Source organism: Panthera tigris, chromosome C1 (assembly GCF_018350195.1).
Source record: "Panthera tigris isolate Pti1 chromosome C1, P.tigris_Pti1_mat1.1, whole genome shotgun sequence".
Lineage (NCBI taxonomy): Eukaryota > Metazoa > Chordata > Mammalia > Carnivora > Felidae > Panthera > Panthera tigris.
This window is the reverse complement of record NC_056667.1, coordinates 80,190,456-80,217,297: the sequence shown is the minus strand read 5'-3', so window position 1 is coordinate 80,217,297 and position 26,842 is coordinate 80,190,456. Positions and strand designations below refer to the sequence as shown.

At 39.8% G+C, this 26,842-nt stretch overlaps 1 protein-coding gene across 1 annotated transcript in view; it reads right to left on the bottom strand.

Moving 5' to 3' along the window:
• TLCD4 (TLC domain containing 4) overlaps nt 1-20,791 on the bottom strand; it is a 97,295-nt gene extending 76,504 nt beyond the window's left edge. Inside the window, exons 1-2 of the mRNA XM_042997954.1 lie at nt 20,716-20,791; nt 18,301-18,496 (exon numbers count right to left, since the gene is read on the bottom strand). The gene's annotated coding sequence lies outside the window, so the exon portion shown is untranslated. The remainder of the gene's footprint in view (nt 1-18,300; nt 18,497-20,715) is intronic.
• Nucleotides 20,792-26,842: the final 6,051 nt, after the last annotated feature.

Sequence of the window (26,842 nt, the reverse complement as noted above, 5' to 3'; positions counted from 1 at the left end):
TTTTTTTAAACAAAAAGGACTAACACATACATATTATTTTGTAATTGTTCAGACTATCCCATTCACCAGATGCACCATAATGTGCAATCCCTTACTGCTAGACATTTATGGACCTTACTGTTGAACCAAACTGTCAGTTTTCCAGGAAGAGCAAAATAGCAATGTCTGACTAGCAATTAATTCTAAGATTCAAAGTCAGTTTAGATTAGATGGAGAAAGACTGGAGGGTTCCTGCTTAGGTAGAGGAGGACAAGGGGATACCCACTCTCCCACTGATAATACAGTGATAATTGAAGTATCAGTCAAGGTAGTGAAAGAGAAATTGGGAACTATTGGGAAAAAATTACAAAGTTGTCATTATTTGTGGATTATATGATTATATACCTAGGAGACCCAAGAAAATCAACTGAGAAAATATATAAACAACAGAAAATTAAGTATGGAAGCAGGATATAAAATTTATGAAAGTCTATGATATATATGTGTTTGTACATATAAATATATATATGCACATGTGTATATTTGTACACATACACCTACACAATATCCCCTTACAAAATAAAAGAAAGAAAAGACTCCACATACAATTATAGCAAAAATGTAAAGTTCCTAGGAATAAACTTAACAGGGAATATGCAAAGCTTATATGAGGAAAACTTTAAAACACTCCTGCAGGAAACAAAAGTAGACTGAATAAATGAAAAGACAGACCATGTTCTTAGATAGGAAAAGTTCATGTGTGTCAAGTCTCCCTAAATTTTAATTTTTAAATTTATTGCGATCTCAATGAAAATACCAAGAGGCTATTTTTTTAGAATAGGAAAGCTGATTCTGAAGCTCATATGAAAAAGTAAACAAGCAAGAATGACCAGCAAAACACTTTTGAAAAGGAATAGCCAATACTACAAAACCTCAAAAATGAAAAATCAGGGATTACCATAGGAATAGACTAACGGAATTGAATAGAAAACCCAGAAATAGACCCAAATAAGTGGCATTTCAAATCAGTGAGATAAGAAGGACTTTTTAATAAATGTGTATTATCTGGAAAAAATGAAGTTAAAACTATATCTCACATTGTATGAGACAAATTCCAAATGGGTCAAATATGTAAAGTATGAACACTCAAATGTATTATAAGAAAATATGAGTAAGTTCTCTTCTTACCTTGGAATGGGAAGGTCTTTCTAACTAGGACTTAAAATCTAGAAGCCATAAATATTAATAAATCTAACTAATTAAGAATCAAAAACCAGTGGCGCCTGGGTGGCTTACTTGGTTAAGCGTCCAACTTTGGCTCAGGTCATGATCTTGCAATTTGTGGGTTGGAGCCCTGTGTCAGGCTCTGTGCTCACAGTTCAGAGCCTAGAGTCTGCTTCAGATTCTGTTTCTACCTTTCTCTCTGCCCCACCCCTGACTGCGCTCTGTCTTTCTCTCAAAAATAAATAAACATTAAAAAAAAAAAAGAATCAAAAACCACTATGAGGTTAAAAAAAAATACCAATAATAACATATGCAAAGTCGAAACACAAATTACAAACCAAGAAAAAAAATTTTGATACTCAAATCACAGATAAAGAAGGCCTCCCTCCTTAACATATATAACAGGCTTCTAGAAATCAAGAAGAAAAAGACCCATCACTCCAAAGAAAAATAAAGGGCATTAACAGACAGGTGACAGAAAAAGAAACACAAAAATGACCTGTACACATTATAAGTGGCCCTCATTCATAAAAGACATACAAATTAAAATTAACCAACTTCATCCCAGAAATAGATTGTTATTCTACTTTCCCACTACTCTGACTCTGGAGCATTTACTTCTCACTATGTTCTCTTCTGATTGGCTCTATCATCGTTTTAGGAACAAGTGGGAAATTTATGAAGCTATATCTTTAAAAAAAATTTTTTTTAACATTTGTTCATTTTTGAGAGACAGAACGTGAGTGGGGGAGGGGCAGAGAGAGAGGGAGACAGAATCCAAAGCAGGCTCCAGGCTCTGAGCTGTCAGCACAGAGCCCGACATGGGGCTCGAACCTATGAACTGCGAGATCATGATCTGAGCCAGAGTCGGACACCTAACTGACTGAGTCATCCAGATGCCCCCCACCTTTTTTTTTTAAGTTCTAGATCCCAAACACCTCTAAGAAGTGTGTCTGCCTAAGAAGGCAGATAGGATTTAACTGGGTAAGAGTAGAGTATTATTGTTTATCAACATATTACAATTCATGCTTAATGTTTTGAAACATGAAAAACCCATATACCATATGATAGAAGTCAGAATCTATTCCCTATCCTATTCTATGAACAAAGATGTTCTTTAAAAATAAAGTTGATAGTTGAATTATTCCTAAGTAGTTTTCACAGACCTTACAGCTAAATGCAATTTTAGAATTTAGAAATATTCCTTAGTATAAACATCTGCCCCACCACATCCACTCATAAGCATATTAAATTCCAAATCAAATCTGTGTAGTCATATAAATCTACTACTTCACTGGTTATATGTTTACTTGCACTATTTATATGAACTATCCTAAAAATAACTGAAAAGAGAAAAAACAGTATTTATTTAATATACATAATCTCTCCCTTACATGTCCCAATCAAATTGATTTCCCAGTGTCATTATGACAAATGCTCATGCAATATACTATTACTATAATAAACCCACGCCCATACATCTAAATCGTGGTCATCACCAACATATGTTCCTGTTCTAGACACTCTACATGAAAAGTTATAATTATTATTTACATAGAAAATGTATATGCTGCATTCAGATCTCCCACTTAATCTTGAGGTCTGCATTCTTTGCACTTTGGTAAAAAAATTTTTTTGCCCTCCAGCAAGTAAATGTTTTGCCATCTCTTTTCAAAATCCTTTTGTTATACTTTGCAATATACTAAGAAATTTTTCTTACTTCAAAAAGAAGCCAATATAGTTTTATTTTTATTTTTTTTATTTATTTTTTAATATATGAAATTTACTGTCAAAATGGTTTCCATACAACACCCAGTGCTCATCCCAAAAGGTGCCCTCCTCAATACCCATCACCCTCCCTCCCCTCCCTCCCACCCCCCATCAACCCTCAGTTTGTTCTCAGTTTTTAACAGTCTCTTATGCTTTGGCTCTCTCCCACTCTAACCTCTTTTTTTTTTTTTTCCTTCTCCTCCCCCATGGGTTTCTGTTACGTTTCTCAGGATCCACATAAGAGTGAAACCATATGGTATCTCTTTCTCTGTATGGCTTATTTCACTTAGCATCACACTCTCCAGTTCCATCCACGTTGCTACAAAAGGCCATATTTCATTTTTTCTCATTGCCACGTAGTATTCCATTGTGTATATAAACCACAATTTCTTTATCCATTCATCAGTTGATGGACATTTAGGCTCTTTCCATAATTTGAAGCCAATATAGTTTTAATTAAAAAGAAATCACCTTGTGGGAATTTATTTTCCACAAGGAAAGGTATGATTCTAGTCGCAGATTTTAAAATTCACATTGCTACAAAATATGAGGTAAAAACAGGTTTTTGAAAGATGGTTACAATTAAATATTTTCAATCTTTCTCAAATATGTTTCATAACAACACATGGAGTATCCCAAAATGCTAACATAATGTTTAATAACCAAAATGTAGGAAGAAATTGATTGTGGGGTACGGGAAAGGTTAATTATTAGTACTAACTATGTATAATGCATTAGAAACTATAATATCAACAATGAAAAGACCATCAGGATATTTAACTTAATCACTGAATTCTTCCCCTAAAATACAAATCAAACATTTCACAAAAAATATTATGTACACCAAATTGAAACAAAATGTCCAAATTTTTTGAAGCATAGAAATTATTTCTTTTGATGTAAATATGAAACTCATTTTTCCCCTAAATAGTTACGGACACAAAGTCTCCAGGATTTGGACTTTTGGAACACTATCTTCAGTGGTTCTCAATCTCTCTGCAAGGCTACATGATCCACCAACCACGGAGTCACCTCTGACTCCCTACTGCCCCACAGAAGCACCCCCTGTGTGCCTCAGAGCCACCATCACCAAACTACTCTCCTTGGCTCCAGCCCTCTTCGTACAACTTCTAATTCACCTCTGTTATCATCAGTAGGAAAATAATAAATATTTTCTGAATTTATAAATAAATTAGATCATATATTCCTTCAAAGTCCAGCTGAGTTCTGGACAAGTGCCCCGTTATCAAGGCCCATCGCTGAAGGAAAAGACAACATTATGGTCCATCAGAGTCCAAAGCACAATTGAGAGTCTCACAACTGTGTTCTGGGAGATCGGTCACTAAAGACATCTGTATTTTAAGCTGCCTAAGGACAAAGTTTCTGTCTATACATCTTTGCACCTTATACTGCACCCTGCAAGCAGGGTGCTCTGCATGGATTCTCCCCTCACATCTTTTCCCTGCTTTTCCCAGCCTGTCAAGGAATTCTTTTGGGAATCCAAAATTCTACAGCTCAGGGAGAATCTTAACCAATAATCTACACCCTACAGAGGAAAAGAGCAAAAGATGACTTATTTCTCCTCCTTTTTTATCCTGAGCAATTAAAGTTAATAAAAGGCAATCAAGGGGCACCTGGCTGGCTCAGTCAGCTAAGCATCTGAACTCTTAGTTTCCACTCAGGTCATGATCTCACAGTTTGTGAGTCTGAGCCCCACATGGGGCTCTGTGGTGATAGCACGTAGCCTCCTTGGGACTCTGTCTCCCTCTCTCTCTGCCTCGCTCTCTCTCTCTGCCTCTCCTCCACTTTCTCTCTCTCTCAAAAAATAAAAAAAATTTTAAAAATTAAAAGATGAAAAAATCAAGTAATTTAAAGAACCACTTTGCCTTTCCTTTTAGAGCCCCTACAGAGGAACTGACCACTGGTTGCAGTGGAAGTCCTGTACCAGATGACATTTTAAAAACTATCAGGATGTGGCTTTTAACACAGTTTTATGCACACAGTATTCTACTAGGAAGGAAAGGGAAAGTAGCCCCCCAATGTATCAATGTAGAGGTGAAAGGAATTCCATTTCAATTCACCCTGACTTAACCCAAATTATTAATTCTTTCAACAAAGAATACACATTTTAAGAGCATCCTGGGAAACTTTTTTTTTTTTTTTTTTTTTATTTTATTTTTGGGACAGAGAGAGACAGAGCATGAACGGGGGAGGGGCAGAGAGAGAGGGAGACACAGAATCGGAAACAGGCTCCAGGCTCCGAGCCATCAGCCCAGAGCCTGACGCGGGGCTCGAACTCACGGACCGCGAGATCGTGACCTGGCTGAAGTCGGACGCTTAACCGACTGCGCCACCCAGGCGCCCCCATCCTGGGAAACTTTTAAAACAATTGTGTAAATTCTGATTGCTAGCCATGTAAGAAATTCTTGAGAAATAAGTAACTATAACCAACAATTAAAAACAACTATTTACCTTGAACATTTGTTATACTGATTTGGAAAGTGGAGCGGACAAATAGAGCTAAAGTTCAAAACCACGTGTCTCCTAAACAATGGAGCCGCAGATGTGTGTGTTTGTTTTTTGTTTGTTTGTTTGTTTGTTTTTTGCAGATCTGCCCTTCTTTGGTTTGTAATGACTATTCCCAACAAGAAAAACTAACCATTCTTTGAATTTGGAAATCAATATAAAAATACAGAGTTAACTCACTGACATACCTGTTATCACCTAATCATCCTGAACCCAGAATTCAGCCCTTCCTAGTTTCTGTAGAAGATTATCTCCAAGAATTTCAAGATTTTTCCCCAACTTCACCTAACATTAGGGAGTTCCTGAGGAGTTGAATGGCCTCCCATCAGCTCTGTGTACTTCTCTCTTTTCTTCCCTCTGTGGGAATTGAAGGAGTATTTTCTGTCGCTTAAACTCCTTGGGAGCTTCACTGCTCGCCGAAAGTAGCTCTTCCAAACAAATGTAGCAGTAACCCCTAAAGTCAGTCCTGGGAAACACATTCTCTAGTGTGATCTCCCTTCTTTGCTCTCATTTCTTAATAAGCTCTTGCATACTCCTAGCCCTTGACCTTTTCATCTCCAAGCTTTGATGATTCCTTGCACCCAATAGCACATGGGCCTTTCTGCTTAATTCTGAGCTCCAAAGTCTGCAATTAACCTTTTGCTCAGTTCACTTCCACCCACTCCAAGAAATGGCTTCGTCCAATTTGGACCCGATCTCAGCTTGTATTTATCTTTGTCCTCTCTATTCTCCCAAACACTGAGGTATATCTGGTACCAACTCAACTTATACAATACCTAACACTCTCTTTCTTGAGCTCCAGATCTTTATTCCCAACATCCTACTACATAGTATGTTCTTTAAATGCAATAAAAGGTTCCAGGTTCTTTAAATGCAATAAAATAGATGACCTGGGGTCATCAGGCTTCTAATCATCAAACCTAAGAAACCTCAATTTTCCTAGACTCTCCCTACACACTCTCCTCCGCATCTAAGTAGACAACAAATTCTGTCAATTCTACTTGCTAATCACCTTCCGTGTAATTACCTCCTCCACCCTTCCTCCACGACTCTCCAAACTTAGACCTGTATACCTTCTCAGACAACCTCTGATGTCTCTCTGGCATCTTCCCTTTTTGAGCCTTTGTATATCAGGATAATAATTTCTCTTCCCATGTTCTTCTAGTGCTTAGCACTTCGTTTCACACACAACAAACCCTTGGTAAATATTCATTAGTTAGACATCAAATCCTTGTGATCTCACATCTTTCCATTCCTTGGCATTCAGAGATTGACTCTGTCTCTCCATCCTCATGTTTCTTCAGGATTCCTCTAACTTGCTGTTGATGATCTTACTCTTTCCCTTTCAGTCAGCTTTCTTTATTACCTATCAAATACATGAATGGCATGAAAGGCCTCCATTCCAGCTGGAACCTATCCTTTCCAGGCTTATGGTTCATATTCTCCCTCTCACATTCTTTACTCAGTCTAGCTAAATCCAGCCACTAGCCATTCCCCCAAAACGCCATGCATTTTCCTGACTCCTTGCTTTTTGGCTCATGCTGTGTTCTGGAACACAGAAAGTCTTTTCTTCCCCCTCTTTCCCCGCGAAAAGCATTCCTAGTTTAAGACCCTAACAGAATGCCACTTTCTTTATAAAACTTACAGATTCCTCCAGACAGAATTTCCCTCTTCCTCTTCTCTCCTTCTTTGAACTTTAATTTACAACTCACTTTGTACAGGCATTTTATTTCTTCTACTAAAAAAAGTTGTTCAAAGAGTGTTTTTCAGACCACCTGGGACAGAATAACTGGAACCTTGTTAAAAAAAAGAAAACATAGGGGCGCCTGGGTGGCTCAGTCAGTTAAGCGTCCGACTTCGGCTCAGGTCATGATCTCTCGGTCCGTGAGTTCGAGCCGCGTCGGGCTCTGTGCTGACAGCTCAGAGCCTGGAGCCTGTTTCAGATTCTGTGTCTCCCTCTCTCTCTGACCCTCCCCTGTTCGTGCTGTGTCTCTCTCTGTCTCAAAAATAAATAAACGTTAAAAATAAAAAATTTAAAAAAAAAAACAAAAACAGAAATGCTACAGAAGCAGAGTCTCGGGAGGTCGAGGTAAGAGCTCTGCAATCTAAGAGCAAAGCGCCCCAGGACAGTGTGTGGTGATCCCGGAGACCTCAGAGTTGCAGAACTGGGCCTGGAAGTCAGTCAGACTGGGAGTTGTATTCCAGTTATGTCTCTGTCAAAAGATAATTTTCAGAAAAAGCTAAAACTATGACTCTGGTACAAAGAAAAAAAAAAACGTTAAAGACTTCATTTAACTCATTCAATGAGGGAACCAGGCAGATGTTGTAACCTGGTCGAAACAGAATCCAAAAGAAACACACTTACAGGGCTATAAAATGGCTTGCACATGACAAAAGGCTACCATCAGATAATCCAGAAAGATGTGCAATAGCTCAAAGACAGTGAATCGGGTGGGTCTAGAAAATGTCCTCTGGGCAATGCAGTTCTCCACTGAAACATAAAATTTTTTCTACACCTCTTGTTAGCTGTGTGACTTTGAGTATGTTACTTAACTTCTCTGAGCCTCAGTTGCTTTATCTATAAAATGGTAATAAGACTTCATAATTTAAAAAAAACCATTTTAATGGGGATAATACTAATATTGCTCTTGTGAGAATGAAATGAGTTAATGAGCACCAAGCGCCCAGGATGATGTCAAGCACGTGATACTCGAGAAACATTACATAGTGGTGCTAGGACTAGTGGTAGTCTTACCACTGACTCTAAGTTCCTTGAGATTCATCCTCATTTATTAATGGCTGTATTCAGTCAGTCAACCAATGTGTGTGAAATACCTATTCATGCGAGGTTTGGGTGGATAATAAAATAGTCCTTTGTCATCAAGAAGTCTGGGCCAGCAAAGGAGATGAGAACTTAGGCAAATGATTATAAGGGGATATAATAAGTGAAAACAAAGGTATGTGAGCACAATTGACAAAATGGCCAACCATGTGTGCAATGTACAGAATGCTCACAGAAAAGCATTATAAAGGGGAATTCGAGCTGAATCTTAAAGGGTGAGCAGGAAATCACTAAGAAAGCACAGTGTGCTCACAATTACTGTGCTAGATCATTATGCTTGTTAATCTTATTTAATTCACAGAAGAGCCATATAATAATAGCTCTATTATTCACTCTAACTGAATACTTACTTTGTGCCAGGTGCTGTTTTAAATAACCATCACTATCCTATTTTATGAAGAAAAAATCCTGAGGCTTAGAGAAATCATGTAACTCTCCCAAGATGATACAGCCAGTGAGTGGCAAAGCCACAATGCATCCCAGATAACTCTTTCCAAAGTGTAGGAAATATCATCTCAATTTACTAATAGAAGAATCAAAACCGAGAGAGATTATGAGATCTCCCAGAGAGACTGATCAGAAATTGTGTCCTTGGTTTTAAAGGCCAGGCAGATAGGAAGGAAACATACTGCAGAAACAAGGAGAACACGCAAAACCCTAGAAGCATGGAGGAACTTAGCATGGTCCCAGGAACCAGAAATGTTTGGAAGTCAACATGCATTTATGGAAACAGCAATAAAAGATAAGACCAGTCAAGTAGGCAACGACTGTGAGAAAACAAATTATGCCATACTAACTATTGCAGACTCTGCTCAGGAGGGTATGAAAGCAATGACTGATTTTAAACAAGGGAATGGGTTCAAAGGTTTAGAAATTGGGGGCAAGGCAAACACTTATGAGACAGCAAAGACTAGTATTATTGAGATCAAGACTTTTGAAGTCAAACAACCTGCCACTTATCATGACCTAAGTAAGGCGAACCCCTTTGAGGAGAACCTCTCGTCATCTGTAAAATGAATATAATAATAGTGTCATCATGAGGCTTAAATGAAAGAAGGTAGGTAAGCATCTGCTACTGTACTTCAGACCTAATAGGCATTCAGTACATGACGGTGGTGTTACTAACAGCTGTTTATTGCAACTTTTGTTGTGATACAAATACAGAGACCTAGTTTAGGTTTTTTTGAAGGAAGAACATGTTACAATACTCTTTTACCTGGGTTGTTTGATTTGTTCAGACACAGTAGATTGATTTATAGCAAAACAGCAAAGCCCAGGAACACAAAAAGAACCAGATTTCAGGAATGGCATGAGGTTAAGGGTTCCGTTTATCAAACATTTCTTGTGTCCCCACTGTGTGTGTCTAACATTTTATTACGTGGTACATATCTAAAAATAATTAAGACATGATCTCTTTTCACAGGGAGTCAACAGGTTACAATATAGTTACTTTGGTGCCGCCTTATCCGAGAATCTTGGCCTCCTCTCTTATTTACAACCTCACCTTCCCCTAAGGTCTTATTCTTACACTACTCTTGCAGAAATGATCTTGGTTTCCCTACTTTGTTACCTGCCCTTCTCCTCCACCTTGGACTACTTCTTTTCTTGGCTATTCCAGCTGGACATATCACATTACACCTATTTGATCCAAACCTATCCTTAGTACCCTGGTTCTGAGCCACCTTGTTACTATGGTCAAGTTAAACCAATTTTCTCAACAGTTGGTCCTAGAAGTCTTCTCAGAGGAAAGCACCTAGATGAGTTATTGTGAGTAGATGGTATGATCAAGAGCTGGGTTTAGCAAGAGACAGGATCATAAGAGACCAAACTGTTCCACATCAGACACTCACTTCGGTGTATGAAAGAAATAGTTAGAAAAGAGAAGAGAAAGAGAGAAAAGAGATGGAAGACAGAGCAACTTCACAGCACACCTAAAATATTTTTATAACATTTATAATAAAATAGTATATATTTTTATAACACTCTATCTTCTTTGCATTTTTTGACTCCTCTCATGTCTTCCAAATCTTCAGTAAACCTTCCATAATCCTTAAGCTCCCATCCCTCTCCACAAACACATACACCATGTGAGTGGGGGTGGGGGTGGGGTAAGTGAAGAAATGACGGGACCAAGGTCCACTCTAAAAGAGAAAAGGAGCAAAATGGAGACAGCAAACCCTGAACAGAGTCCATAACTGAACCCAATAGTAGGAGCAGGGCCCAAGGTAATGCTCAAATCATACATGTTTGGGAAATTGGCAAAACAATCAGCAGGTACTGTGCTCATTTAAGAGTTGTGTAATAGGGGCCTGAACCCATTTTAACGTGTTAAAAAACAAAACAGATGATCTTAGCCGATATCCGGGTCATGATTTGTTGAGAGTCATTCATGATTTGGTACAAACTCCATAGGTATGCCTTTCCGACTTTCCTACTGCCTTCCCCACAGCTGACCACCATTGTCCTACCCATGTCACTATAACAGTCACCATGGGATCAGCAAACATTTTCTTGAAAGGGCAGGACAGTCAGAATAGAAGCAGCTAAAGACAATATGTAAATGAATGGGTATGGTTGTGTTCCAATAAAACTTTATTTACAAAATCAGGTGGTGGACTTTCTATCCTGCTCCTTCTGTTCTCCACATTATAATCAGAGTACTCTTTCAAAATGTGATTCCTCTGCTTAAACACTTGATTGGCTTCCCATTGGTCTTAGGATACAGTCTAAATTCCTTAACAGGGTAAATAAATTTCACCTCATTATCTCCTCTCTAGCCATTTCTGGCTCTGAACTCAATTTTTCAGCACTACTGAACGGCTTTAAATCCCACAAAGTTCTGGTTATCTCTTCCTTCCATGCATTTGCATATGCTGTTCTTTGGCCTGGAATCTTCTTCTCTTCCCCCAATCCTCTGACTAGTTGATCCTTTCTCATCTAAATTTCAAGTTTCACATTAAGTCTAACTTCCTCCAGGAAGGTTTCCCTGATTCCTAAATTCTCACAAAGTGCTGAGATTGCTGGTTTCATTGTCTGATTCTCCTGCTAGTTTGAAGCTCTAGGAGGACAGGAAACTGATTTGCCCCTCACCACTGTATTCCAAAGTATTCAATAAATAATTGGTGAATAAATGGATTCTTGACTGATGAGGAAAGAAAAGACAAGAACCAACCTAAAAATGAAGGGGGAGGGCCCTCAAAGGCTAATTGGTGGAAGGCAAGCTGAGATTTGTTTGAATTGTTCCCTCTAATCCAAAATCAGCTTCTAGAGCACTTTGCTTTCTATTGTAGCTTACCAAGAGGTTTGGGAAACATACACTACATTGTCCAGACTTTCTGATGCAGCAACCACAGTCCCGAACGGTTTCACTTCTGCCTTGGTCTCCAGATGTAATCTGTTCACCCTCTCTTTGGCACCTGATCTCTCACCTCACATCCTGTTTACAGTCTTGTATATAGTGTACTTTGTATTTGGTAATTACCCTCGCAGAGAGATCTTGGCCTGCCTTTCTGACCAATACTCAATTTCGGATATCACGTGGCAGGCATATTCTACAGGCCAGGCTCATGGGCTTCCTCTATACACCAGGCCTCACTTAATCACTTAGTCCTCCTAGCCTCACAATGGTATCAGAAATCTGCTCTTATTATTTCCACTTTACAGTTCACAAAAAGTAAGACCTAAAGGGAGAGAATAACTTGCAAAAGAAACAGAACCAAAGGCAGAGCTGAGATGGAAGGGATGCAAGTCTGACTCCAGAGCTCGAGTTGCTACCCTCATACTACTTTGCAGTTCTTCTAGGACTGTGTTTTCTTACCTGTCTGTGTGCCCCAGAGGGCTTTGGTGGGGCTCCCACACAGTTCATCCTAAATCTCACAGACAGCGTGCAAACAAGGCAATCATAGTAACACCACGGTCACTGTGCTAAGTGCTGTTTATGTAAGTGTTCCCTCATTTAACCTGCTCAGACCCTAAAATGAAAGATAAGGTTAGCCCTATTTTACAGATAAGGAAATAGAGGCACAAAGAGGTAAAACAGGTGTCCAAGGTCACACAATTAGTAATGGGAGGACCTAGGATTTACACTTGGACACTCTTGACTCCACAACCCACATTCCTAGGCAAGAAGAGAATACACAGGGAGATTAAAAGCACAAAGGATTCTTCAGGCCTCATAAGATGATGTGACAATATATGGGTGAGGGTGAATGATTCAGGCTTTACTCATCCCAGATAGGAGATTACAACCAAGGATTTCTTAGTTAGTTATTGCTGCCTAAACAATCACAAAATTTCATGGCTTAAAATAATAATCATTTATTAGCTAACACTTCTGTGGGTCAACAATCTGGGCTGGACTTGGCTGAGAAATTCTGCTGGTTTTGCCTGGGCTCACTCATAGTGACAGTCAGCTATGGCAGCTTAGCAGGAGCTTTGATGGCCCAAGATGGTTTCTCTAGGGTCAAGGCCAGCTTCATGGGCATGCAACTTGTGCTGACTTTATTGTTCTGCCATTCCTGTCTTGAGATTCTCAATAATTATAGAATAAAGAGGCTACTGGGCCTTGCAAATTATGTCACCGGTCATGCTGGTGGTTCATGCTGGATGCCAGCTGGGCATCTTTTACCACATAGCCTCTCATTCTCAAAGAAGTCAGCCCACATTTTTTCACATGATGACAGAAGCTTGCCAAGAGGGTGACAGCAAAGCTTGCAAGGCTTCTTACTCTAGACTCACAATTCCCACCTCCTTACTTTTGCTGCATTTTACTGACCAAAGCAAGTCACAAAGCAAGCCCAGATATTAGGAGGTGGAGATCCAGAATCTACTTCTTGATAGGAAGAACAGAAAAGTCACAGTGCAAGGGGGCATATATAGTGGGGGGATGAGTTTGTGACCATTAATTGCAATCACAGAGCAGGTACATGTTTAAACAAAAATAATTTTAGTCTTGGCCATATTGTGATTATGATCTCTCCTGCGGTCAGTCCAGGCAAAGGTGTCCTGGATAACTTTGGTACAGCTGACCCTTGAACAACATGGCAGTTAGGGGCACTGACCCCCATGCAGTCAAAAATCTGCACATAAATTTTGATTCTACAAAAATTGAACTACTAATAGCCTATTGTTGACTGGAAACCTTATTGATAACATAAACAGTCGATTAACACATTTTGTATGTTATACACATTGTATACTGTATTCTTACAATAAAGTAAGCTACAGAAAAGAAAATGTCAAGAAAATTATAAGGAAAATATATTTACAGTCATGTACTGTAAAAAAAAAAAAAAAGTCACATATAAGTGGACCTGTACATGTTGTTAAGGGTTAACTATAGTTGGATAATACAGATCTAGAACGTAAAAGGGAATCCTGGCGTGACATACAGGTTTGGGAGTTGTCAACATGTAGGTGATAGGTTTCTGAATAAGCAAATCAGAATCCCCAGAAAGACTGCATTAATTAAGGCAAAGGTAAACAAAGAAGTTCACTTGATCCTTCAGACACTCAAAATATCTGAGTGTACTCTTCTTCCCCAACCTCTTGACCTCTCTCTCTAAGAGAGACCATATGTGGGCCTATCCAGGCACCAGGCCACCAGGCACCCCACTTGATTCCCACTCTTAACCCAATATGCAGTGGTGAAGCAGGAATAGAATTAATTATAACAAAACTTCCATTTCAAAAAGGACAGAATGGGAACATGCAACAACCAGTAGTCCTTCATAGTTTTTTTTGCAGACAGAAATTCCTGCCCTGGCCATGGAAGGAGTTCCCTGATTAACCCACCTGGATGCATTTGGTTATGCCCACAGTGCCCCCTAGGTTCAATATTCCAGGAGGTTCTCCCTTGCCTGTAATCCTCCAGGTTCAAAATTTCAGTGAATATTGGAGAGTATGCTTTCCTGGAGATGGCTTGAGGACACAATGATTGGCTTTTGCACGTCAGATTTTGGGTTTCTTTGGCAATACAATTCCTCAAGATCTTAGGAGGCTTCCATGCTATTCATCTCCAATCTGTTACATGTGCCAGAAACTATACCCAAAGTTCTTTTCTGGACCGAGCTCTTAAACTTGCTTATTCTCTAGTTTCTATGCTTTATTTGTTCTTCTTTTCATTCTTTTGATGGTGGCTGCTGTGAGGTAATCTTTAAAAAAAATAAGTGAGGGTAACACCCCTAATCTGACCTTTGCTGCAAGGCTAGATTTCTTTGGCTAAGGGATCTTAATGGGTGGGCTTTAAGAAAGTCTCTGAAAAACAGTCTTCTCCTGTTTGACTATAGAAATAATTGGATTTTCCAACCTCGTGAGGCCCCAATTTTCTATATGCTCTATTTCCTTCCATCTCTCTTTGAAAACCCATCATTTCCTATGTGAGCTCATTTCTTTCTTGAAAAACCTTCCTAAACTAACCAAGGAACAACAGTTACACATTTGTATTCTGGTTCTTTCCAAATGCTTCCTCTAAAATGCAGCCATATGAGAAACATGGTCAGTCTTCCAAATTGAGTAAGATTTTTACCAAATGTTTTGCAATGGCACTACAAGAATCACCAGTTTTCCAGCTTGTAAGATCTGTTTCTTCACTGACAATTCTCTGACCATTTAGGTAATACTATATGTTTTAAGATTTTGTTAGAGGTTCCCCATTTCCAGGTATCAATTTTTGTATTAAAGGCTAAGTTGCTGTCACAGAAACCCCAGAAAGCAGTGAAAAATGAAAGTAAAGAAATGAAAAATGAAAATAATTTCTTCCCTTCTCACCTAATAGTCGGGCCTAGACTGAAAGGGCACTCTGTTCTGTGAGGTCATTCAGGACCCAGATTCCTTCTATCTTGTTGTTCCAGTCTCTCCTAGGATGTCTTCCTCATCTTGATGGATGCAACTGGTCATAGACCCATCCATGGAGGAGACAGCAAACAATGCAAGGCAAGCCGCCTTCTTTCAAAAAGGTAAGGACAAAGTTGTACTCTCCACTTCTAGTTATAGTCCATTGGCAAGAACGTCCCCACAAAACCATACTTACCTGTAAAAGAGGACAAGAAGGAGTCTCCAGCTAAGCGAACATGCACCAGAAAGAACAGATGTTATGGTGGCAGCCATTCATCTGCCACAGAAGAAGAAAGGATTACCAAAGTTAAGAATCCTTAGAAATTCAAAGACCAAAATGTGGTAAGTAGGAATTTATTTCTTAGAAGGAAAGAGAACAGCAGTGTGACAAAGAATAAAAGAAAGGGAAAATCCAGCTGGTGGCTACGCAAGTTTCCATTTTATTATTTCTAGTATCTTCCAAATATGTTTTTAAGTTTTTTTTTTTATTTTAAGGGAAGTAGATAAAAGAAAAACTAAAGAAGAATATCAAGATAGAACAATAGTGATGTGAGGAGAATCAGAAGAAAATATAGTAATGAAAGTCAATGGGAGGAAAAAAAAATGCAATTGCCTGAGAGAAGAGAAGAAAAGGCTAGAAAAGGAAATGCTCTTCTGGACTCAAAAATCTAGAGGTTCCTGGTGAATCACTGTGGCAGAAGCTAGATTGCTGCGAAATACAGAATGAAAATGAACAAAGAAAAATGAGGCAGCAAACATGGACTTGTCTCTTTTAAAAACAGAGTTTTTGGAAAAAAAAAAAAAAAGAGAGAGAGAGAGAGAGATAAAATGGTAACTAGTTATGACTAGTTTCACTTACGTGTGGACTAAGATGAGAACCAGCCCCCAGGGACTAAGTTGGGGTATCAGGTTCTGGAGATGAGGGTGACCTCCAATTCCAGCTGCCCAGCATATACATAATGTGTGCCCTGAACAGCTGGAAAGCAAAGTGCTCTGCATCTTAGGCTGGTAAAGTTTTCCCCAAGTTCAGAACTACTCTTGGATACAATGGTTGAATCCCACAGTAATGGGGTCCTGGGGCCTCCAGAGACAGTGCCTCCATCTACTCCACTCTCAGTTGCCATGTCTGCATGAGATAGATGGCTTGTTCCCTGGACAATCAGGGATCTAAGCTCGCGTGGAAATGAAGGACCCAAAACATCTCAGCCACAGGTGGACTTTGGGCAAAACACTTCCTCTTCAGAATATCAATTGTGGGGAGTGGAGGGGGGCAATAAATCAATAGATATGAATGAACCAGAGGAATAAGAATCAGCAATAGTAAAATATAAACATTAGGTACTTTCATTTGGCAGACCAAACTAAAAATAACTCACTTCTACCCCAAACTCCCATAAGAGACCCAGAATCAACAAATTCTACTTAAAGTTGCTGCTGTTTCTGCAAAGTGGAAGAGAAAGTAGCAATCTCTTGTTCTTATACTATAAGGCCAAAATTCTTTAAAAAAAAAAAAGAATATTTCATGAATAAAGGAGAAGAGTGTATTGTCTCTGAGGAAAAGAAGTGCTTCTTGTTGCAATGTGTGCTTACATTTCAGAAGGCACAGAGATCACTTTGGTGGGAGACTAACCAACTATCGGAAGATTCACCTTCACCCTCAGTCATGAGACTTAAGCCCATTATCCTCTGGAGCCCCAAATGACTGAGTTAAAAAGAAAAAAAAAAGAATGCTCATTCTGATAAAGTCTGAGGTATTGGGATATGGAAAAAGAAACCAAGAAATAAAGCCTCCTTTGATGGAAAGTGGTTGAATATTTCTGAAGGATGAGAGAGACCGCCAGAATGAGAGACTTAGAAGAAAGAAATGTAAAAAAAATGGAGAGGAAGCATCTGAAAATCCCTTTCTTGGGTGGTTTGTCAAGTATTTTCAGAAAGTTATGGTGGTGGCTGCTAGGGAACACAGACAGGCTAAGATAGGGCAAATCTGACATACCCCATTTACTTGTTTTATCAGAGAAAGGCTCTGTTTCTTTTTGTAGGAGCAAATCACGTCTGCTCAAATTCAACCAAGCTCTTAGACACTCAGACACTCTTTGGGTCAGTACACCATAGAGGGATCCATTATGCATAGGACAGTGTCATTCTAGGGCAAGGCCTGTGTCAATCAATACCTATTTCTGTAGCATTGAGAGGGCCATGCTTCCTCCATATGCTGAGAGGAACCCTCCACATGCTAGGAGTCCACAGAATAGGCTGCCTGGCTACATGATGAGGATGACTGCCTCTCAAAAACTGAAATAAAACTGCTCTGTGCTCACCAGAAGGCTTCAGTTCCATGAAATAGCCCAATTGCATAGAAATAGACTGGGAGTGGAAAAACACTCTGGCAAAAGTGTAAAAGGTGTGGTTAAAGACTGGAGTGCCATTTTCATGTGGTTGGGCTGTGCTTGGCTGGTAGTTTCAAGGAGTTATGCTGAGCCAGACTGATTGAGGGAGGGTTTTATTGATTTTGCTTTTATTTTTTTAATGGGAGAGACTTGAGCTTTATAGGCTAAGGATAAAGACACAGCGAGTCAGTGGTTACATTCAGGAAAGACAGGGCATAATTGATGGAGGACACTGACCATAAAAGGTTTTATTTAGTTTATAGCATTTGTTCAGAAAGGGAAATTTTATTAAAGATTCTTTTAAATTTCCAAGTTAAGATGCAGTTATCCCACAATTCCCTAGGTAAATACTAATTAAGTATTACAAAGTGGTAAGACTTTCTCAGGTTCATTTAAGTTGTCTTTTAACTTACTCCAAAACAAATACAACCAGCAAAGTCCCATCGGAGTAGTAGTGTGGCGAAGGGAAACTTAAGTTTGGGAAACAGCTAAGTCATCTGAGATTTCTATCAAAAGCTGTTGTTGGTAAATTAACAAGCCTGTCTGTAACAAATTGAGAAGGGATTCCCAATGAAGAGGGTACCTAATGTTGAGGAAATATGAACAGGATATTAAATAAATCATGGAGACGCTGGGAACAAACAAGGTTAAAGGGCACAGCAAGAGCTATTTACCTGCTGTTGTAAAGTGTATTCACATATTATTTACACAACACTTCCAAGAGAAAATAACACTAACCTTTAAGAAGCACATCTGTATATTTCATTCTTCTTATCCCCTTCTTCTAACGTAACATGTTTTCTGCATTAAGTACCTTCCCTAGGTAACATCACCATATTCCTGAAGCCACTAGATGGCCACAGTATATCCACAGGAAATCAAATCAAAGCAGCAGCAGTGATGATTTAGCGTGGTAAAGCCTCAACTTCCTCACCTACAAAATAGGGATAATAACAGTGCTTAAGTTCATAGGAGGTAATGAGGGGTAGTTGGGAAAGTACATAAATGCCTACAAAATGGTAGCCTGCATGTTTTTATCATGCATGTGAATTTCACACGTTGACCATGTTTTCTCTTCATAGAAAGTTAAGGAATAATATATAGTCAGATAAGAGAGAAGATATAAATTTGTGTGTTTCTAACAAGGACAAAGAGCACTGCCGCAGCAAAAAAAGAATTTGGGGTTGGGCGGTGCTGGGTGGCTCAGTCAGTTAAGCATCCGACTCTTGGTTTCAGCTTAGGTCATGATCTCATGGTGCATGAGTTCAAGACGGGACCTGAAATTTTTGGGCTCCCTCTCTCTGCCCCTCCCCCACTCATGCTCACACATGCACTCTCTCTTCCCTCTCTCAAATAGACATTGAAAAAAAGCATATGGCAATCAAGTTTCAGGGTCTGTAAATAAAGTTAAAAAAAATAATTTGGGAATGATATTGTAAAAAGGGCAGATGTACAATGAAGAAGACAAGACAGACTTGATAGACGTGCCAGGCAGAGGCTTTGCAGGGAAGGAGGGTTTGGATGAGAAGAAAACTAATTCGCAAGATTTCAAAGACAAACAGTGTTTAGTGCAGAAACAGAGTTGTTTCTGATTTTATTTATAGGTCTAAAACTGGAAATATGGTAACTGAAAAGAGCTATTACTGCTGTGGTTGTCATTAATAAACAGTACGACATGGTGTGATACCATGATTGTCTGGAAATGTATTTTTAAATGAGATTTTAATGTCTAGTTAAATTTGGAACTGATAAGGCATTTTGTGTGTATAGGGCTAGGGCAAGGAATTTATAAAGATATCTGGAAAGATGTATCTGAGATAAGTGAACATAAGGTAAGGCAATAAAATTAGTGTGTCTAGTAATTTCACTGCAAATTTATCTTTTTTTTAAAATTTTTTTTTTAACGTTTATTTATTTTTGACACAGAAAGAGACAGAGCATGAACGGGGGAGGGTCAGAGAGAGAGGGAGACACAGAATCTGAAACAGGCTCCAGGCTCTGAGCTGTCAGCACAGAGCCCGACACGGGGCTCGAACTCACGGACCGCGAGATCATGACCTGAGCCGAAGTTGGCCGCTTAACCGACTAAGCCACCCAGGTGCCTCCACTGCAAATTTATCTTAAAAAGGCATGAATCAAGAGTGATTATACACAGAGAGACAGACAGACAGATATATATCTATTTAACCTGGTATCATTTTGGAATGCAGTTGGACAAAAATCTAGAAAACAGAGAAGCAACTCTTTACTGGAATATGAAAGAACCACTGAAAAAAATTTTTTTTTGGTAGGCTCTATGCCCGACATGGATCTTGAACTCACAACTCCTAGATCAAGAGTTCAGTTTCACCAACTGAATCTGCCAAGTACCCCTGAAAAAGCCACATTTTAAAAATCCTTTGCCTGCTATTTAGTTCTAATTTTATAAAGGAAAAGTTAGTCATAGTAAATAGCATTATATTTCTATCTTCCTTCCTTTGGTATATATAGCACAACAGCTGGTGTAAATATATGATGAATACTTTTAATGATACTGTAGAAGGGAAGAGTGTGAGCCTTTTGGAATTCTGACTGCCAATTCCTGGCTGTGTGACCCAGAGCGAATGATCTCTCTATACCTTAATGTCTTCATTTGTAAAATGGTATCATTATAATGCCTACCTTGTAGGGTTATTGTGAGAATTAGTTAATTCATGCTCCAAGTGCCTGCATACAGTAAGCACAAAATAAATGCCAATTACGTATTAACAATTGCCTTAGCCTTCAAGGGTTAGCATTCAAGGAATCCTAGCAAGTGGCTTTATCCAGGAAAGACTGCAATGTAAACATATATTAGCATATCTCACAAGGACTTGGCTGTCATGCAGATCATTTGGGTTGTACGGGGACAATTTCTATCACCTATCCTACCCAACCTTGCAGAACATCTTTAATGGTAAGGCATACTACCATCAGTCCTGGTGTTCACAGTTCTGTCTGTGGCCCACACTAAGAACTCCCTTCCAGCTTTACCCTACCATGTCATGGGCAAACATAATGCTGACCAAAGCGGTCTTTCTGGCTCTTGCAGAAGAGCTTCAGTCTTCTTTATCCCGCACTTTACTACCCTCATTAGGATCGAAGATTGTTGAACTCTGGTGGGAAGGGGCCTACCTGCCAGGGTCCCTAGTGGCCCATACTCCAAGCAGTCCATGAAAGCATGGGTTGGGTGGCTTTTCTCTAGGAGGCCCTGTCAAGAGGTGTGCAGTTCACATAGTCAGGCTCATTGTTAAGTCACTGCTTGGGTATTAACTCTTACTGCCTTACCACTGTACCCCCAACAAGTTGCACATACTAGGTACTAGTAGAACTGAACTGAAATGAATTGACAGCCTGCCCTCATCCCTATTTACTTCAATGCCCAGAAGCCTTCCAGATTAACCATTATCATCCTGATTCTTACCTCCACGGTTATTTGTAAATTCCCCCAATCTGAACCAACTCGCATTCCTCACCACCCTTCAAACCCTTTCACCGAATTCTTTGAAACCTCCTAATCTGTAACCTGCAAACCCCTCCTACACCTTCAACTTCTTTCTGAATGACTTCTCCACTTCCCGGCAGAAGATGAAGACTTGCTCTCCCACATTTCTTCAATACGTCTCTCAAATAGAGGCCATTTGTTTCTCACACCTCCACAGAAGGCGGGGAAACTCAATTCACATCGCTGCCTCCAAGCCACTGGTCTCTTTCCTTCAAAAGCTCTAGCTCCTCTGAAGTTCTTCTCATGCAGTTGTACTTCCCCAACAGGACAGAGATGGTACATTTGTATTAAGCTGAAGATGATTTAACAAAGGGACTATTTACAGAGGTGTGAATGAGGTAAAGAAAGCACGAGGAATAGTGCAGGGATTCAGGGCTGGTAACAGTGGAACTCTTACCACCCCTTGGCCTGAAGGAACAAGGAAAGGAAGATCTGGGGCCCAGAAGGAGAGAGGTGTGTAGAAGTCATGTTGAAGAGCAGAAAATCTCCCATTCAGGGACACGGCCTCCCTGCATCAGATCTGCTGAGGCTCTCCATTGGCCAAACCCAACTAGAACCAGAGAGCAAGGAAAACTGTTGATTGAATCCATAGGTTTCAGCTCCCATGGCTCTGAGTGGGGTGGAGAAGCGTGAATCTTGAGGGACAAATGGAAGATAATCCAGCTTATACCCAAAGTTCTTTTTGGTTGCTCTCATCTTCCAAACTCTTACTTTTTGATGACTTGAGCTCATTATCGTCCTCTCCACCCCTTAGTGACTTCAGCATCCATGTGTGTGGCCCCCCCATATCTTTTTCATCCATTTTTATAGTCATACCCTAAAAACTACTACCAATAATAACACAACAGTGACTTCAAGCATCCCACTCTCTGACCACCACCACTTGTCTCTACAGTTCACTGGCTCTAGTTCTTTCATTGCAATTTTCAACCTTCTTTTGGCCTCCAACCCCCTGACCTTACAGTCTGCCACTATTACTCCACTCTCGTCCCTTTATTCTCCTGTCTTCACTTCCCACTACTTGCAGAGAAAGTTCCATGGACCTCACCCCCTTGAGAAGAACCTTATCTCGCTAAAATATTCACCTGCCAAAAATCTAACTTTGGTTAAAGCCAACAATCTGCCTTTTCCAGTAGGGGGAAAAAGACATAAAATTAGGCTGACTGGTTTCTCTTTAAATTTGTTATCACAAGCTTCAAATGGACATTCCAATCTGCCCAGAAATCCTACGCTGATCCTAATGAATATGCCAATTACTTTTCAAGACAATTATTTCATATCTTCTTTCTCCTCAAGCCTCTCATACTCTGTACCCATCTCAACACCCTCATCTATTCACCACCAATTCTATAAACCTCTCAGTACCTGCATTATGTCCCTGCAGGATATGACAAGGGTCCCTCCTTCTATCAAAGCCCAACCACCTGCACTTGTGCTGTACATTCCAACGCTTTTCATCTTTTGAAGAATTTTGTTCCTATTCTCATTCCCTTTCTCTCCTGCATCAACTTTCCTCCACTGGATCATTTTTTTTTAATCTTTATTTATTTTTGAGAGAGACAGAGATAGAGTGCAAGTGGGGGAGGAACAGAGAGAGAGGGAGACACAGAATCAGCAGCAGGCTCCAGGCTGTCAGTAAGAGCCCAACTCAGGGCTTGAACTCACGAACTGTGAGATCATGACCTGAGCCGAAGTTGGATGCTTAACCTACTGAGCCACCCAGGTGCCCCTCCACTGGATCATTTTAAAAAGCAAATGAGTATGTCCAGTAACTCCCATCTTAAAAAATAAGTTTCCTCAATTCCAAATTCTCTTTCATTTCCCATCCAATTTATCCATTACCTTTCGAAGAAAAACTTGAAGTAATTGTCTACAGACATTGATTTTCTTCATCTTCCATTGACTCTTCTGCCCATTTCCAACTGCTTTCTATAACCACCATTTCATGGAAATGCTACTCCTGTTTAGATCCTCAGTGACTAGCTTGTTTTCAAGTCATTGTGTCCTACCTATGAACAGCATGTGACATAGCTGACTGCATTCCCATTCTTTTTTTTATAAAATTTTTAAAAATGTATTTATTTTTGAGAAACAGGGAGAGACAGAAAACAAGTGGGGGAGGAACAGAGAGAGAAGGAGACACAGAATCCAAAGCAGGCTCCAGGCTCCAAGCTGTCAGCACAGAGCCCAAAGTGGGGCTCAAACTCACAAACTGTGAGATCATGACCTGAGTGAAAGTCAGACGCTTAACCAACTGAGCCACCCAGGTGCCCCTGCATTCCCATTCTTGAATCATTTTCCTCTCTTGGTTTTTGTGGACACCACCCTTTCCTGATTTTCTCTCTCTCCCTGGATTTCCCTTCTCTATCTTCCTTGCTGGCTAAATCTCCTTTATTAGACCTCAAAATGTTGATGACCCCATACTCTTCTCAATCCTGAGCTGTCCAATATAGTAGCACCTAGCCACATGTGTCTATTTAAAATTAAAATAATTTAAATGAAATAAAATTAAAATCCAGTTCCTCAATTGTACTAACCACATTTCAAGTGCTCAGTAGGTGCATGTAGATAGTGGACAACATGGACGTAAAACCTTTCCATGAAAGCAGAAAGTTCTATTGCGCAGGTCTGACCTATACTCCCTCCCTAGGTGATCTCACTCATTCCCATGGCTTTCAGCACCATGTTTATGCTGAGTTCTAAATTTATACCTCTAGCTCTGACCCAAGCTTCAGATTTGTACATGAAACTACCTATTTGACATAACCACTTGGATGCCTAACAGGTTATTCAAAGTAACATCCAAACCAGAACACTTCATTTTCATCCTCTCCTCCCCTTTCTCTACCCACAAAAGCTTGTTTCTCTTCCTGTCTATCTATTCTTAGCAAATGACACCATCCAACCAGTTTTGAGGTGAAAACTCTAGAAGCCATCTTGATCCCCAATATCTAATCCATCAACAAGTCTTAATGACTCTATCCATAAAATATATCTCAAATCTATCCTCTTCTATTTCCGCTGTCATCTTTCTAATCTAAGTTTCTTGTCTGGGCTATTGTCCTGTCCTATTCATATGAGATCCTCTGTAACTAAATCTAGCACATAGCAGGTTCTGAGTATTCAGTATAATCCTACTGAATAGTGCAAAATAATCCTAACTTTTAAAATATTCATGAATTATAGATATTTGCCAAAGAAACTTAAGAAAATAGAGTTAAGAAGATAATAAAAATCACTTCCCACAGACTTTACTTAAAATTAGTTATGGCTCAAAATTATTATTCATTTCGTCAATTATTAATACATTTTTCGTGCTTTCACAGCATACAATTTACTTTCATCTATCTGTAATTTGCATTGTCAGTGCAACTTACCTGCCCAAGAGAAATTTTAGTTACTGCCTCTTGCCACTAAGCCTTGCCTTTCCTGATTAATCCAGGACAGCTCCTTGACCTTGTGATTATCTATACATTTTGTGCCTGTCACAGCCCAATAGACATTGATTTTGCTCAGGAGTTCCCAACTTTGTTCCTGTCCCTGCCTGCCACCTAGCTCCTCTCTGCATTCCTCAGCTTTCTTGTCAGGAACACTGAACAGTTTGACCCTAGCCTTAATTCAGAATAACTCAACCAATAACTCTAAACAATGTCTGCTACTCTACCTCCATTCGCTCCATTTATTGGCAGCCCCTAAATGCTTGATCATCTCCATTCATTCCAGCTGCATGCCAATGTGGTCAAGCTGATATTTCCTACAGATACAGGTAACTACACAAGTGAGGAGATGGGGTAAAGGAGAATGCATGGATGTCTTCTGAGACCTGCAGTCTAGTAATTATTAATATGCTTGACATCTACGTTGCCTGTGTCGGGTTACAAAGCTGTCTGGGACACAACAGTCTCACAGCAATCCAAACACTATTATTTGCCTAACCAACAATCATCTCTCCTCTACCCTCTTCCAACTTCTTCTCTCCAAGAGAATGACCATTGTGTTCAGTACCCACCCTCCATCAAATAGCCAGATACAACAGGTAACTGTACGCCATCCTCCACCCGACCCCAGCCAGCTCTGAGGTGTCATTCCTTTTATGAATAATCAAGTGATATAAACACGGCCAGACAGAGTGAAAGAAAGTCTGCTGTGAGGGGTTCCAGAAAAGGTTTCCTCGCCCTTAAAAAAGAGACCCAATGACAAGATAACCTCTTTTTTTTTTTTGGCTCCAGAGATTTCCCCATCTGGATGTAATTTCTAAGACCTTAACATCTTCTTTTAAGTATGAGGGGAGAGTCTTAGGTTGAAACGCTTGTTGGGAATAGTAGAGTGGGCAGATGAAAGAAAACTATATCCTTTGTAATATACTTAAGTTGTTTTTTATACCGTGCCAGAGGTCCTACCTCTGGACTTTGAACTATGTATTTATAAGCCCAAGGGATTCTGAATTCATCAAAATTTGATGCACTGAATTCTAAGCCCACAATTATTACTAGCTGAGAAATCTTAGGCAAACTATTTAACTTTTTTTAATGTTTATTTATTAATTTACTTTGAGAGAGAGAAAGCACGAGTTGGGGAGGGGAAGAGAGAGAGGGAGAGAGAGAATCCCAAGAGCACAGAGCCTGACGCAGGTCTCAATGTCAGGAATCATGAGATCATGACCTGAGCCGAAATCAAAAGCAAGACACTTGGCCGACTGAGCCACCCACGTGCCCCAAACTATTTAATTGTTATAGAATGCGCGTCTTTATCTGTAAAGAGGGAAATAATAATCACTTTTTGGTCTTATTGTAAGGATGTAGGGTTAAGACGATTTGATGGAAGACTGAATATTCCGTGCTGTGAGGTCCATTAGCCAGAAAATGATGCTTTCACATCCCTAAATGTTTTCCACACTTGCCTAAGGGAAATTGACACACTGGTTAAATAACCTGATCCCAGGCCTCTCTTAAAAGACTGCATTTTAGAAGACACATTCTAGGGGCACCTGAGCGGCTCAGTTGGTTGAGTGTCTGACTTCAGCTCAGATCATGATCTCATGGTTGACGAGTTCAAGCCCCACATGAGGCTCTGTGCTGAGAGTTCAGAGCCTGGAGCCTGCTTCAGATTCTGTGTCTCCCTCTCTCTCTGCCCCTTCTCTGCTCATGCTCCATCTCCCTCTGTCTCAAAAATAACTAAACATTAAAAGACACATTTTAGGGGTGCCTGAGTGGCTCAGTTGGTTATGCATCCGACTCTTGATTTTGGCTCACGTTATGATCTCATGGTTCCTATGATCGAGTGCCGACAGCACGGAAGCTGCTAAGGATTCTCTCTCTCTGCCCTTCCCCCATTTGCTCATTTGCTCTCGCTCTCAAAATAAGTAAATAAACATTTTTTAAAAATTTTTAAAAAGGGAAGACACATGCTAGGCTCTAGGCAAATGTGATAATCGAGCAAGTCTGAGCTTAGCAAAGGAATACACAATGTAACACTCCTATGAAGCAGGAGTTAGGATTTCTGGTTTCTAAACCTAGATTTGCCACTATTTCACTTGAGCAGTCTGTTTCATCTTTCAGGACCTGTTTATCTGTACACTTGTCCTATCTAACCTATAGGTCTGTACTGGACTGAAGGCAAATTACACTTGGGGTGAAGGGACTTCTGTAATCTCCATATTTTTATATTGCTGCCATGTGGATTAAATAGACAACAAAAATGAGCAAAATTGGAGCTGGGGGAAGTTTTGGCTTTGTAGTAACTGAATACTAATTGTAG